Source organism: Lepeophtheirus salmonis, chromosome 6, assembly GCF_016086655.4.
Source record: "Lepeophtheirus salmonis chromosome 6, UVic_Lsal_1.4, whole genome shotgun sequence".
Classification (NCBI taxonomy): domain Eukaryota; kingdom Metazoa; phylum Arthropoda; class Copepoda; order Siphonostomatoida; family Caligidae; genus Lepeophtheirus; species Lepeophtheirus salmonis.
Genome location: NC_052136.2, coordinates 9,391,068 through 9,402,132, shown reverse-complemented (window position 1 = coordinate 9,402,132; position 11,065 = coordinate 9,391,068). Strand labels below are relative to the sequence as shown.

Sequence of the window (11,065 nt, the reverse complement as noted above, 5' to 3'; positions counted from 1 at the left end):
CCGTTACTGTAGATTTGGAAACGTCACACTCCATGAAATAGTAATTTATTGTGAACCATATTCTCAGAAAAATAACTAATAAAACGACAAAATAAGAGTATTTCGAAATATATTTGAAGTTCCAAATTTAAAATAGAAGGCTTAAATTAAATATAATCTACATACTAAAAAATAAACCATCATACATTTAAGTTAAATATACAAAATTAAACAATTAGAATCATATAACTAATAATAACAATAAATTATAAATACAGAGTATTGAAATAATAGATTGATCCAAATAATATCTTCTTGTTCTAACATCGGAATTCAGTTCAATATGTCATAACTTGAGGTTTCAAAATACAAGCCAGACGTGGAGTTTAATCAAGAAGATCATCACCTTTTTTCCTTATGTGCAAGTTGCATATACAATTGTACACAGGATAGATATATTTCTACCGATGAGATTTTAATAATTATTAATAATAAAGTAAATCATAAAATAATGTTAGATTTCAATCCATATCTTCTTCCAATCTTAGTAAGAACAGCTTTTAGAATCCCACTTTCATTTATTTCATATTTATCTAATAAAAGAAAAGTTAATCCATGCAGTCAAATTTAACTGATAAGACAATTCAGGCAACCATTCTTAACTTATTGTAGTTTTCTAACATGACAATGATTTATAGCAAAAGCTAATTATGTAGTAATGTCCGGCGATATTACTCCTTATTAAGAGCATCAAAAAAGATTTTTTTCTCCGACATCCTCCATTAATTTAATGATGGCTCCTCGGGAAGGGATAGGTTTACTCGTGTATTTCTCCATAAATTTTTTGAACATAGATGATAAGCAATTGATAAGTAATTCCCAAATTCCTGGGCCTCCATTTTCAGAAATCCAGACAGAAGGCGACGTTATTTTAGGCATTTTATTCAGTTCTCTATCGACTATCACCATCTAATATTATATTAATAGCTATAAGTAAGGGTGATAATTTTGGTAAGAATAGAAAAGCGTGCGAGCAGAAGAGAAGAAATACTTATGGCATCATTGATTAAATAATATACATCCTCTTCTATCAATCAAGAACGTCATCATTCCCGCCTTTATTATTCAATATTAATATAACAATATTAGATGGGGATAGTCGATAGAGAACTGAATAAAATGCCTAAAATAACGTCGCCTTCTGTCTGGATTTCTGAAAATGGAGGCCTAGGAATTTGGAAAATACTTACCGGATGAGAAACAGATGGTTTGCCGGATTTGTCGTTATAAATGTGCCTTTAGTCCCCTGTCTAGAATTACACGCCACTCATTATCCTCATCTCATAACAAGAGTATGGCTATTCATCTATAAAAACAAGTTAACGATGAATACATCAAGTCAGACTTTAACTTTGATCTCACAAAGATGCTTATTGCATGTAATATAACCTTATCCATTGCTAATCATCTACGTTCAAAAAATTTATGGAGAAATACAAGGGTAAACATATCCCTTCCCGAGGAACCATCATTAAATTAATGGAGGACGTTGGTACTGATGTCATATATAGAAATACTTATAAAAATGTTTTGAGTCATCCACACCAAATGACGATCAAGTTATCAGTAAAAAGTTAAAAATATTTACTAATTTCGAAATGGAACTCTGAATTTTGTACTATCTCACAGTAAGTATTCAATTTTTTTTAAATCTAACCATAAAATATGATTCTATTTTAGCTAAACATATCAAGAATTATGATACACAACTCAGTAAAGGGCAAAAACAACTGCTTAAATGGTCACAACAACGGGGGTAGTAGCTTTGGATGGTTTGCAACTAGTTTGTCTGAGACTACTTACTTCGCTTTAAGACTTGGGTATGATAATTAGATTTTCCAATATTACATAATCAATAAATATTACTTTTTTATCACTTAAGGCTTAGCTATGGTTGATGGGCTCCAAGAAATGGTGTTCAGAAAACTCATAAAAGGAAAAAACAACTGTTTAAATGGTCACAACAACGAGGGTAGTTACATTGGGTGTTGCATTATAATTAACAATTGTGTATATCCTTCATGATAATAGTATGTTGTTATATAAGCATACCTAAATAACGGGGGAAAATCTTTTTTGATGCTCTTAATAGGGAGTAATATCGCCGGACATTACTACATAATTAGCTTTTGCTCTAAATCTTTACGATGAATTTATTTCTAACATTTTTTATTAATATATTTATTGTCTAATTTTATGATTTTGAGATTTACTTTATTATTAATAATTAGTTAGATCTCATCGGTAGAGATATATCTATCCTGTGCACAATTGTATATAGCAACTTCCACATGAAGAAGAGGGGTGATTATCTTTTTGATTAAACTCCACGTCTCGCTTGTGTATTGCAACCTAAAGTTATGACATATTTAACTGAATTCCGATGTTAGAACAAGAAAAAATTATCTGGATCAATCTATTATTTCAATATTCTGTATTTATAATTTATTATTATTAATAGTTATATGATTTTAATTGTTTAATTTTTTATATTTACTTAAATGTTTAATGGTTTATTTTTTAGTATGTAGATTATATTTAATTAAAGCCTTCTTTTTTAAACTTTGAGCTTCAAATATATTTCAAATACTCTACTTTGTCGTTTCATTAGCTATTATTCTGAGAATAAGGTTAATAATGAATTACAATTTCATGGAGTGTGACGTTTTCAAATCTACTGTAACGGATAAAAAACGTCAAAGTCAATTATACGTAGTATATCTTCATTAAACATTTTGCTAATAAATACATTCAGTTATACCCTCAAAAATCATAATAAAGCAGGCAGATGATAATCACATCAGTATTTTAAACAATGATACCATATGTCTTTTTTCCCCCCTCCTCCTTGCACGCGTTTTCTCTACAATATTATCAACTATACTTATAGCTAATCAAAGACATCTTTTACTACAGGACTGGAACGCTATAAACGAGTGTGTGTAATTTAGAATAACTACGTGCTTTTCATTTTTTTATTACTGATTAGTAGTTACTATTATATTTCATTTATATATATACATAATGCTAAGTGTATAAACCTATTCGATTTATTCATCATCGCCATTATCCATTCAGTGTTCATACACCACAATTTTGTTTGGATTAATTAAATATTAATTTTATTATCGTAAAATTCTTAGTTACCTGATATTTAAAAAAAAATTTAATATTATTCGCTTAGAATCAAGCAAACGTTAATATATTAATATTATGTTTTGAAACGTTCTGAGGATGATTTTGATACATAAGTTTTTGTGGACAAAAATGATAAATAAATGGAAAAGAGTAATTCCAAGAAATTAGGCTTTTAGTATCAGTTACATCGAAACACATTCATTATATTAGTATAAATATGATTATTACCTAATGATATTTATTGTATGTATCCAGAATTACACCGAATAAATCTATTAGTATAATATTATAATAGCATGTGTTAGTTATTTTCTCCCACGACTAATATCTTCATCTAGGAACAGTGTATATTATTATTTTCGGAATTTATGTATCCGTTGTTATTAATAAAGCCTTCGCCTATTTTGTAATGATTTCTTGATTGTTAAATTGTCATTTGGCTATCGTTTGATCTCTGATAATGTATTATTTCATTTAAAAAGATCCTTATGAATTTCCCAAATAGTGAATCAAGCCCTCCCCAATATTGAGATGAACGACACTGTTAAAAATGTTAAGGAGTCGTCTTATATATATATGGATCTATGGAAAAGTCAATTATAAAAGTCACAAAATGTCAAAAATGCTATAAACTACGACTATTTTTTTTTATCCAATGATGTGGACAAGTTGATAGAGCTCAAACATTTAAAAGAAAATGGTTAAAATCTGAATAATAGAGGATGATTAGTTTCACCTTCTAATGTTATTTATTTATCTTGTGTCTTCACTGTACAACTTTGTATGGAAATTATGAAGCAAAGGTATTATTTTCTACTTTTAGTCAGTCAAATGACTTATCTTCAAACAAATATATATATATATATAAGTCGAGTTCAAGAGCAAACAGAGTTCCGTTCTATAAGAGCAATTGTATGTGATGAGGTTCATTCTTTTGTAGAATTCTTCTGACATATCTCAAATAATAATTCAATGTTACGAGTATATCTAAAATATAATGTCACAACAGTAAGACTGTCCAATATCTCTTAATATGAGTCCAAGTCAAGTGGCGAGTTTTTGGGCAGGTGAGTTAATGAGTTTCAAGCCTTGAGTCTGATTTAAATCTGAACTTTGTCGATCTGATGACGAATTCTAGTCGATTTTTAGTTTTTCACTTTTAGTCCTCGTCAAATCAAAAATTTCTTTTTTCTAATCCAAATTGAATCCTCGTAGAGTATGAAGTCCCAATTTAATAATAATTAGGGGCAACTCGTGTTCCAGGTTCCAATTCTGATTAGTGAGCTATAATTATGATTAATTGATGACCGAGTAAACTGAATAATATTTTCTTTAATTTACTTCTTCTATGTATTGAATATAACAAAAGAAAACAGCAAGCAGTTGCATAAGGTTGCGTGAGGCATTCAATTCCTGAGGTAAAAATGTCTTTGATAGCTAATGAACAACGTACCTGAATGGACAATACGATTGGAAGAATTAATTATCTTGATCTCTATGTGCATAACTTTGCGTTTTTCCTCAAGAAGGAAATATACTTAATGTTTATGTCTTTCAAAGACAATTCCCAAATAAGATGGGTTAATTTTAACACGATAATGTTAATCTTTACTTAAACAGTGCTACTCCATCTGACCAATTAAAGAAACATTAAAAAAACACAAACACATACTAATGGATTCTTTCTCTTTTTGAAGAGAAGGTTAATATTTAGAATGAAGATTGCTATGAATCGAAATAATCCAGATGTATTTGTATTGTATACATTTTAAGCCACTTCCTCAAAAAACAAAAAAGTCATAGCCTTAAGCCTCCCTCCCTCCTTAGTAATGATTAATTTATTTACAATTAAAGGGTTGGTCAAATTTAGGAGTGGAATTTGATGTCTCAAAGCTTTTTAAAAAAGATTGAAAAATTAATTTCTAGTATTTGAGTAAGTCATTATCCGCATCAAGTATGAAAAACTAAATATGCCACTCTACTGCCGATATTAACACCCTTTAAGGTTTTCAAAATCAAATGAGTTTCCTGGTACGGGCACAGAGTTATAGATATGTTAGGGCGAACACTGTTGTCCTCATTTTCATCCACATCTCCTCTTTTTACATCTTGTCCGGATCGTTGGGGGATTTTTTTTTATAAATCAAATTGTGCATATTGAAAGTAGAATTAAAATGAGAGTTAAAATTCAAAATAAATAATTAAGAAGCAGGAATTACAAAATTGAATAGTGTCCCTTTTATTAGAAATCAAAATATGGCTATCCTGCCAAGACATGTAGTTTAGGGAAATCTGAAATGAACATAGATGAAAATATTATTATAATGGAGGAACGACTGGCTTTTTGTAGTTGCTACCTGAATTAGATACTTTAGATATTTTCTAAAGCTGTTCTCATTATTCTTTTCACACTTGAGGAGAAAACATGTACACATAAAGTGTAACCACGAATGTGTTTGATCATAAATCACAGAGCCTAACACTAAGATTTGTTATAAGAGTAAGTCCTTGTTGGACTCGGAGTAGAATTGAAGATCTACATTTGAGTAATTCCTGTCTATATCATTGCTAGATACTGAGTGGGTTTTGAGTTTATTTCCTTGATCTCATAGCAACGAGTAATTTTGCATTATATAACAATATATCAGAAAATTGTGAATTTGCACTAATTTCGCGAAATTTCAAAAAGGAGCTAATTTAATGAAACATCAAAACGGCGAAGCTGTTCTCCTACAAAACATTCTTCAAATTGTCAGGGTGACCAGGTAATTTTCGTTTTCTTTTTATTAACATATCAGCAGATAATATGATTTTCATCTATGGCTATGGATATGGAACAATATCTTTTTTAGACGTCCGCTTATTTTGAGTGGAGTGAAAATAATTTTCTCATATTTATAGAGTTAATACTTTAAATTCTTACTTTAACATCACATTTCTTACCCATTTTTAACTATAATTAAATTTTTATATGTAAATTTCAACTATTAAACAATTCTCATTTTAATGGCATATACTACTAAACTTTACTCTAGGGGCAGACTGGAGGGGCTCATGGCCCCTTCAATATCCAAACTTCTAAAAAACAATCATTATTTAATTTTGTCTTCCAAAAAAAATATTTTTTTTGTGAATAGTTTGGATTTTGTAGTTTTTTTTCAAAAAATTATACTTTTTGTGAAAAGCTATGATTTTTTGAAATTTTTCTGGATTTTCTTTTAAAAAAATTCCTAAAACTAATAACAATATAAATAGATATAATCCTGCGAATGCCCCTAAATTTGTATAAATTATTTTCATTCAACCCAATTTTAAAATGCAACACAATTATGCATAATTTACACTTAAGATCATTGAATATATCTTGCAAAAAATATTTATTTTTTTTCATTATAATACGAACATATTATAAAAGTTTATTCTATTAAATAATGACATAATTAAAAAAAAGGAAAAACCCTCTTATGGACATCACAAGTAGTGTTGTGTCGGTCGTTATTTATTCGGTCCGGTCTCAGAGCCAGTCCTTGGAGTTTTTCATAAAAATATCAAGGGTGTATTAAGAAAAATAATATATAAGGAATATGAATTAAGACTATTACAGATACCTTACAAAAAATATCAATTTTTTCATTATAATACAATATAATACGAACACATTATATTATTACGCAGTTATATTATATAACGGAATAATAATAAATAAATATAAAAACACTCTCATTGACGTCATGAGGGATCAAATTTACCTTCTTTAAGTATCGACATTTTGGACTAGACTGGAATGGACCACCGAACTAATTTTAGACCGACACAACACTAGTCACAAGGGATTGATTGTACCTTCTTTACGAACCGAATAAGGAGGATTGGTTTGGACTTGATGGGACGGGACAGGACCGCAACGCGTTCCTAAATAAGGACCAACACAACACTATAATTATTAGTCTCCCCTTCTAAAACAAACACTGAATGAAGTGCTCTTTTTTTTGGAAATGAAAATATGGCCATCCTAAGATAAGTACTTCTAACAAGTTGAGAACATAATGATAAAAGAACTTACATTGATACATAAAATGTATCATTTACAGTTTCTAAAAAAGCTAGATATGCAAATCAACAACACGTCGGATGTGATCATGTACACATTATTATTACCATTATAGACCAACCAAAAACCACTTATTTGTGTAGATATAACTTTCTAATGGTGGCAGTGGTTCTACATCCATCTATCCATCCATTCTTGTATCCACATATTTTATTATTCTTCAAACAGAAAACCATTATAATGTACAATTTATGAAAGGTAACTTATCATCTCCAGAATAATAAATTATATTATAATTTTTCACAGTCGTTGTGGACCTAATTCTACGTGGGAGCTATGTGTCTATTTAATATACCCTCTCTCCTTCTTTCAAGCTTATATGACTTTATGTATATTATGATTATTTGATGGTCTAAAGATGATTATAATTAATTAAAATATTACTTTACTCCATATTTAATTGATAGAGAATTGATTTAAAACAACTTCAAATATACAGTAGTTTCATGTCCAAGAAATACCGTTAGTACAGGACTCTCAAGGATGGTAAAAAACTTACTTTCAATCCCACACTGAAGAACATATATATTTATAATATAACATCAATATATATGTTTACTTCTGTCGTCACGATACCAATGTTTTCGGACCAGTTCTGTTAATGAACTTGTATCGTTATTTTATAACTTTATTGTATCTTCCAACCTTTCATCCAAAAAGAGAAAGAAAGAAAAAAGGCCGAAAACATATGGTCGTTATTCCACAAATAGCTCAATTATACCAACTGTTTTTATTGTATATGTATTTTTGGAAATAGGTCGCTATGATGCGTTGAGTGATGAGAAACGAATGTTTGCAATAGAAAATCAATATTGGCAAAAAATGCTTTGACGGAATATTTTATAAAAATAAACTAATTGCAATCTAACTCTTGAGTTTTTATATATGCGATTTCTGCATATAAGTTAATTGCTTCAATTTATAATATACAAAATACGATTTTTAAATTTATTTTTATAATTTGAAATTTTTAATTGAATTTTTCATTGAATGCAAATTACTTACTTGATAATTATAGTAGGGAGCTAAATCCATCAGATTTAGTGTCATGCAAGTATTGAATTTGTCCAAATTGGGTTATTGAAACCGGATTCTATCCCAAAAAACCAACTTTTGCCGAATTGTAAAAAAACTATTTACCTCATCATCAACTACATAATATGATATGTTGTTTTGTAAAGTTTTCTATGAAATAACTATCCCTCTAAAACCTTTATATAAAAAGTCAATTAAAGAGAAACAAAACAAATGAAAAATTCACCAGGTATTAAAATACCAAAGTTCAAATGCAAAAAATTTCTTTTTTTGTGACCTGTAGATTTTAGAAATTTTTTTCAAAAAAATTTTATTTTTTAAAACTAATTATGGATTTTTGATTTTTTTTTTCAAATAATTTAATTTTTCCGATAAGAAACTTTTTATTTTCAAAAAAATCAATAACTAAAAATTTTAGAAAAAAATTCAAAACTCCAGCGCTGTTCACGAAAAATTTCAAAAGTCCCAGTTGTTTTCAATCAATAGTAATTTTTGTGAAAAAAATTTAAAAGTCCATAGCTGTTCACAAAAAAATTTGAAAAATTAAATGTTTTTTAATAATTTCGGAAATTCACAACTAATCACAAAAATGAAATTTTTGTTAAAAAATTTCAAAATTCATAGTTATCTACATAAAATTAAATTTTCTGGAAAAAAATATAAAAAGTTCACAACTTTCCCAAAATATTTAATTTTTGTAAAAAAAATTCAAAAATGAAATTTCAAATATTAATTTTTTTTTTAAATAAAATCAAAAATGTATTAATTTTAACTAAAAAGTCAATAATGATTAATTATTTTTTTTCCCTCATATCCATTGGATATTTTGATGAATATTTTAATCCTATTGGACAAACCAATTTTACAAAGCTTCTTAAAATACCAATAATTTAGTTCAACGAACTACAGATTTTATTTCCGCCCATCATTAATCGGTGACCGGCCGTTATTCATAATGATGGAGTAATTTAGAAATAGGAAATCAAGCCAAAACTACTTCATAGAATAATATGATTACAAACATTGATTCAGGTTGTTTTTTTTTTTACACATATGCTTATAACTTAAAACAGTTGCATTTTTTTTTTTTTGTATTTTCCTGGGCTCTGGAGGGCAAGTTTGATTTTTTAACCAATAAGTTGATTTCTTTTCGAAAACAAGATCAATTTCCCGTGTTTCAAAGGTGTTTTTTTAAAGTACGGGTTATAGATTAAAAAATGCACCAAAAAAATTAAGAATCCAATCAAAAGAATTATTGTACCTACAGAAAAAGGGAGAAGGTATATTAAATACGAATTAAAAAAGAAAATTAGGAAGATGATTAGCGTGTTAGTTCTAGTATATATCTTCAATCTCTATTATGGTTAAAGAAGGAGCATAGCAATCTAGCAATGACAATAAATATATCACAGGATCAAGCATTTGAAGAAATTGCTTTATATTTACCAAAATCAATATTTTCACAGGATCAATTATATGTTACATTTTCAAGAGTGTCAAAAAAAAAGTGCAAGTTTGATTATATTTAACTCAAATGGACAGAATAAAAAAAAATGTTGTATACAAGGAGGTTTTACAATAAAAATTTACTTATTATATATGTACTTATAGTGTATAGTAAATTGTTTTAATTTATAATTTTAACATAAACAAGCAAAATATAAATAAAATATTTTAAATTTTTCATTGGCTATATTTAAGATAGTGTGTTCAATCTTGTTTTTATTAAATATAACTAACTTGTTTATAAAATAAAATGTGGCTCACATTTTTTTTCAAATTGCCATTTTGTAAGAAATTTGCAGATGTTTTTTTTATCAAATATATTTTTTTTTTGTATAAAGGAATGTTTTATTTATTTAGAACGACTTTGTATAGGAAAGGCCTTGTTCTAAAGCCCTTGTATCCATATTTTGTTTAATAACTTTTGTTGTATGCCGGGTGGTACATTGAAATCTGAACACTTACTAATTCAGCAACTAATTAAGGCTAAGGGATTGAAAGTAATTCATATTAAGATATATTTAAGTATAAACAATTATTTAGAAAACAAAACAAATCTGAGCTCAAAAGCTATGTACAAATTGATGTATAATGTTGTACAAACGTGATCAACGAATTTCCAATCGTACACTCCAAGAAGTTGGGCGTCTCTCGGACCACATTTACCCTGTCAACAAGTCCAAAATGTTGAATAGGAAGAAGAAAAAAGCACTGAAAATAAGGCCAAATTAGACCTGGAGGAATTAAAAACAGCTCAGGCCAATCCCCTCAAGTCCGTGAGGGCCCATGCAAGAGATATCTGGTTTTTACACCAGACTGTGCAGAGAGCTATAAAGACAGTGGATGGAAAGATCCTTGTCAGGGCGGAGAGGCCACTTTTGACACCAGCAATAAAATAAACCCTTCTCCTTCGCTGCAAGACTCTTTTGAAGTTTTTTTTGATTTTTTGACACCCTTACAGGCCTGGTGCCAACTCCCTTGAGAACAACTCTTGGTTGTTGTATGTCGAGGAGAAATCCTGCAGTGTCCGTCATTCAAACACCGAGGCTCTCAAAGCCACTGTCAGCCAGTACCAGGATTACATCTGCATTGGGTGTCAAGTCTTCCTCTGCTGCCTAGAAGCCATCATTGTCACTAAGGCTGGCTACATTAATGAGTAAAAACGCTCAGACACACATCTATTGATAGTATTAATTTTGATAAAATTATAAGTTATATCTTATTGAAGTTTAAAATTCT

General features: G+C 28.8%; 1 long non-coding RNA gene across 1 annotated transcript in view; it reads left to right on the top strand.

Annotated features, from left to right (window-relative positions):
• The first annotated feature begins 394 nt into the window (after nt 1–394).
• The window catches only part of LOC139905780 (uncharacterized), a 64,829-nt gene continuing 54,158 nt past the window's right edge, over nt 395–11,065 (top strand). Inside the window, exon 1 of the long non-coding RNA XR_011780829.1 lies at nt 395–1,667. This is a non-coding gene — a long non-coding RNA (uncharacterized lncRNA). The remainder of the gene's footprint in view (nt 1,668–11,065) is intronic.